Raw genomic sequence first — 6,000 nt, forward strand, 5'->3', positions numbered from 1 at the left:
AGTTGGTTACCTGGGTTGAGCAGGCAAGGCAAGAGTAACCATTGCTTCTCAGTGCAATGACTGAAAAGCTTGCTTTGAAGGAGCTGGTTTTTTATGCTGTGGGTGCCTCCAGTGGCTTGTTAGGTCAGCTGGCCACCTTTAGCTTGTGGGATCTGCTAGCAGTATGCTGGCCGGTAAGGTAGCCTAGTCTGGTTGGCTAACTAAGGAACCAAAGTGCCAATGATAACAAAGGAAGTAAGATGCAGAAAGCTGTTTGCTGGAGATCCCAGTCTGAGACAAATACACACACACCTTACACCAACTAGGCAGATGAAAGAGTTGTCTGGAACATTAGTGGCCTGTTCTCCTCAGAAGACAGAAGGGAATTGTGTATCACTAAACCACCTGGGAGATTAAAATCAAGCAGCCCAGAGCACAGTGATAGCAGCATGGTTCTGTTTCACTTTTGCCCAGTGGTGGAATTCTGGAGATAATGAATTGCACAATAATCTGGCAGGAACTGTCAGATGCTTAAGCAGGCAAGCCAAGGCATTGCCAAAATCAGTCTGAAGTACAAGCCCAAGCAGAGGTCCTCTGTGTGGTTATATATTCAGATTTCCAGGTCCAATTGTGGTTATATATTCAGATTTCCAGGTCCAATGTGTCATTTTGCACTGGGCTAGAAGATAAAGGCAATGCATCCCCAGTTTTCATGTGGTCAAAAGTCCTGTTTTGCAATTACTGTATGTCAGTAGTCTCTGAATCTATGAGATCCTCATTGGGTGGCTAAGTATGTGGACCTAGGTTCTAGGTTCCTCAGTTGCAGTCAGGTATGTGTGCTGGGTGGAATCAAGGTTCAGGTGATCCAGTCATCCTCCTAGTAAACTAGCCTACTGGACTTTGGTGCCAGATTTTCTGGTTCAAGCTCAATGGCATTTTACAGTGGGAGGCCCTGGTCAGGCACAGTGTCCCTTGTCCTTCACTGATCCCACAGCATCCTTTAAGGAGGAGCTCTTCCTGCTTTTCACTACTGTGGTATCTGCAACCAAACAGTTTGATAGGAGAGCAGGAACCACCAGCAGTTCAGTGTCACCAACAGATCAAACTGCTGCAAAACAAAGTAAAATGGGTCTGTTCAAGTTGAAGGTAGTCGAGCCAAGATAAAGAACCTACACCTTCTTTGTGAATAAGAAAGCAACAATGAACCTAACCAACCTAGCCAGTCACTGCAATCCTGTGCACACTTGCAAGGGAGTGAATGCCACCAAACAGAGTGAAACTTACATCTGAGTGAATATGCATATGTACCATGAATGAACAGAATCTAAAGCTATCTGCTACAATTTAAAATGGCATTGTCACACAAACAATGCTATTTCAAAGAATTAAGGGCATGCCACCAGACAATAGGAAAGTAAGTTATCCAGAGGTTCAACTTGAGTGCAGTTGCTGGCCATCTCTCTTGCTATTTCCCCTTCTCTGCTTGAGGGGGAAAAAAATCTCATCTCAGGGGAAGAAAAAGAGGTTGCAGTTGGTGGAATGGATGAATGATGATGGAAGAAGCTTATTGGACCTCACCTGCAATGGGAAATGATGTCCAATGGGAAATGATGTCCAGAGAGCATCATTTCCCACCAGTCCCAATGGGCCTTCTTCATTGCATTTATATCTCACTTCCCCAACATGTGACTTCTTTCTCCATTAGGGGGAGGGGAAAGAGTAGCGGGCAATGAAGGGCAGGGTGAGGCATGAGCAGGATCAAGACAAGGTGCCTTCTTGAGGTACCAATCTTTATTCTGCTTGCTGCTAATTCTAGCCAGGATGCCCACCAAGGTGAACTCCTTGCTCTCCCCATTCTTCCTGAAAAGTGAGTATAAAACTGACAACTTAAAAGTTCCCACCACAGTTCTGCTATTATATTCCTGTGTGGCCTTGGCAAACTGTTTAGGCTGAAGGTGGAGTATGGCGTTTGTTATGTTTTATCTGTGGTGCCCTCTCTGTGTTTAGAAGAGAAATACAGAATTCACTGTTTGGGCATTTAAATGAAACTCAGTGCCCATGTTTTAGGTCAAGGACTTTATGGTATCAACAAGCTGTGGGTTCAATATTAAAGCTGTTTTTGAAAAATGTAGAACTCGATTTATCTTCGTTTCCCCATCTGTAAAATGGGGCGAATTGTTCCTGATTTTCACAGGGGTGTACTGAGGGCTAAATAATATTTGTATATAGCTTTTGAAATGTAAAATAATAATTATTATTATCATTCAGAAATGCTCTAACAAACCTCACAGTTCTTGGTTACAGTCATAGAACGACAGAGGAACACAAAGCTTATAGAGGAATATATGAAATGTGAATATTCTGGAGGCAAGAACAGTATTATAAACAAGGCAAGAGTATTAAAGTCCCTTATCCTGGGCAACCTAATGAAATACTTGAAGAAGGTGGAATGGGTGTGTAAATTATGAGCCAGTGGTAATGAACTCACTTTGTCTTCAAAGACAGCTTCTAGACTGTTGAGACCCAAGAATGGTATTTTTTATCTAATTGCAAACTAGTTAGGTAGCCTTTCAAAAAGAGATTAGTACTGTACTCTAACGAACACAGTCCAGTATTTTCTTTTACTTGAAAGTAATGAAGATCATATCTGATCATATAAATTTTAGTTGCATCTCATTTGTAGATGCTAAATACAGTCTCAAATGAGGCAAAAATACTGTTGAAGGTGCTGAAGTGCAAAGCTATGAATTAGGCTATAATGGTTTAGGGAGGAAATTTGAAGTAGGATTTCACAATGTCACTGTCTTCTAAGTCCTTCTGCATCGTAATAGTCTTTGGACACATCTGCCGTTTCCAGCAGGACATCGGAATTGTAATTAACTGTTGTGACAGCTATGGTTTGAGAATTCCAAATGTATTCTCTCTCTCTCTCTCACACACACACACACACATACAGTACACACTTGTATTTCAATGTATGGAATAGATTCAACATCTGCTGCTATTACTGTACAGCATATGAACACATCTGGTGAGATTACACCACTTCTAAACTGCTACTAAATATAAGCTACTGTTTGATCTCAAGGTGTTGAATGAACACCAGCAATGTGTTTTCTTTTTTAAATTAGGTTATGCGAATTATTAGTGTTAAAAGTGTTTTCAAACATTCACACATTCTCCTGGAATCCCAGTTTCGTCATTTCAAACAGCAGATGGCCAGGGCAGCTGATAAGTCTGTATCTTTGCAGCAGGGACCAGACTCAATGTATCTATCCAGTGATGGCCAAACTTGGCCCTCCAGCTGTTTTGGGACTATAACCCCCATAATCCCTAGCTAACAGGACCAGTGGTCAGGGATGATGGGGATTGTATTCCCCAAACAGCTGGAGGGCCAAGTTTGGCCATCATGGATCTAGGCCATTCAATACATGACATGTAGGCAAATCCAAGTTTAGCTTAAGTATACCAATATGGGAAGTCCCAGCCTCCTGATGAGTATACTTGTATGGTATGCATGTTTGCAAACATTTGTCACAACCACATAGCTTTACGTGTATATGTAATACATCTCAGGTTGTGTAACTAAAAAGCATAATTTATGAAGTGGCCCTTTAAAATGACAATGGTGGACTTTGCAGTTTTTTGTTTTTTTAAAAAAATATTATTATTTCCCATGTTTGAAGGAACCTGCGTCTGAGGAATTGCTCATAAAGCTTCTTGAAATGTTGGAACGCAAATACATATTTCATATGTACGAGTGGGCAGTGGATTAAGAATTACACCATTTTAAATGTTGTAACAGTTATTAAATGTTAACTCTGCTGTAAATTTTAAATATTTATACATTTTGTAGAAATAAAATATGCCGGTTTAGTTTTATTTTAGTTTGACTTTGTCTTTCTTGTAGGCATATCTTCCTGTAATCAGATTTTAAGCATTCTACCAGAAGTTTCTTTAGCAGTAGTGTAAGCAATTTGTATATTATATAGGTCCGTTTTTCAAAAAAGCAATTGGATACTTTATGTATGAAAAAGCAATATGTATGAAATAGGTTCATACCTATATCTTTATTGTGCTTGATGATTGCAATAGTGTGGTGCCTTGGATGTTTGAGTATGCCATTGTAGATGTCACAGGCAGAATTTTCTTCTCTCTTCTTGTGTCATTTTCAAATACAATCCCTTTCAGTGGAGCCAGTTCAACATTCATTTGCCCAGGCATCAATGGATACATAATGCCTATCTGGATCAAGCCCATAGGCTGCAATTCTATTATGTATCCATAAATCTAACTGACTGTGCAATGAGTTTTGAATGCATAGCTGTGTGCAAGTATACATGTGCCAGGATTTCTGCCAGCAAGGATGTGTCCTGCACAAGCTGTGAAGATGTGTGCACAGAACACATCAGAACCATAAGAGAGACTGGAGAAAGACTGTGTTGCTGGTTAATAATCCTTTCCATGTTTTGGAATGAGTTCATTTCAATGCGGGCTAGTCCAAACTTTACAAATCAGAGAAAATATGGGAGGGAAAACTATGGCCTTTTTACCAGGAGGCGATACTTTTCTGCCACCTGTTTGCTCTCTTATGTTTCCTTTCTAAGGCTCCTGATACAGAAGAAAGCCACTGCACTTTGCTGTGCTCTGAATGAAAATAATAATAATAATAACAACAACAACAACAACAACAACAACAACAACAACAACAACAACAACAACTTTTTAAACCCTGCCCATCTGGCTGGGTTTCCCCAGCCACTCTGGGTGGCTTCCAACAGAATATTAAAATACAATAGTCTATTAACACTAAAAGCTTCCCTAAACAGGGCTGCCTTCAGATGTCTTCTAAAAGTCTGGTAGTTGTTGTTCTCTTTGACATCTGGTGGGAGGGCGTTCCACAGGGCGGGTGCCAGTACCAAGAAGGCCCTTTGCCTGGTTCCCTGTAGCTTGGCTTCTTGCAGCGAGGGAACCGCTAGAAGGCCCTCGGCACTGGACCTCATTGTCCGGGCAGAACGATGGGGGTGGAGACACTCCTTCAGGTATACTGGATATAGAACCCATATCTGACATTTGGTGACTGGTGCTTAACAGCTCTGCATAGGTGCTCAGGATGTGTGTGGAGAGAAACATGTTCACGGCCAGCCCCACTGTCAACTTACGTCTTCCTTGTTTTGTCTGCACAAACCTAATGTGCTTATTAGCTGCACGTGTGAACTGGAACCTACAAAACACACATGAACAAGCAAATACATACACAGTGGCTTGTCTTGCACATATTGCCAAGCCCTTTGTTTTTTTAACCAAGTGTGAGTTGTCCCACAAGTGACCAAACAAACCGTGGCTTGATTCTCCAATACTGGGATTGTTTTCCAGTTGCTATTGCCCCATACCCCTGTAGATAGTTTTAACACCCTCCAAGTGTACCTATTTTCCAGGGACAGTCCCAGATTCACAGTAGCCGTCCCAGTTTCTGATTTGGTCCTGGAATGTCCTGCTTTTCCTTAGGACCCTATTTTCACCAGAGTAATATTGGAGGGTAGGGTAAGACATCACTATTTTCATCGGATAAATGTTGAAGGGTATGGAGTTATGCGATCCCCAAATCAAGGAAATAAGTAACTATGCAACCTTTGCTGTATTCAAGGAGAAACACTGTGTTTACATGTAACACCAAGCCATAGTCAAAAGAAAACCAACAATAAACCATGACTTCAGGTTGTGCTTGGTGGCAGTAAACTATCCATAGTTAAATTTCTGAGCAAGATTCACACATCATGCTAAACCACAGTTTAATCAACCGTAGCTAAAATGAACCATGGCTTGGCATTATGTGTGGACCAGACCAGTATAATGAACACATGTCTGTACAGGGTTCAAAGGCTATATAAATTAAGAACATGGTCTTGCTATGATGTGGAAAACTAAAGTAAGTCCCTTTGCACATTTGTCGGATGTTCATTCCCAAATAAATGGCCACCTTCAGGCATGCAGAAGGGCTTGCATCTGTTCAATAGGCCT

The sequence above is a fragment of the Podarcis melisellensis genome (genome assembly GCF_964234715.1).
Source record: "Podarcis melisellensis genome assembly, chromosome: 1".
Taxonomy (NCBI): Eukaryota; Metazoa; Chordata; class Lepidosauria; order Squamata; family Lacertidae; genus Podarcis; species Podarcis melisellensis.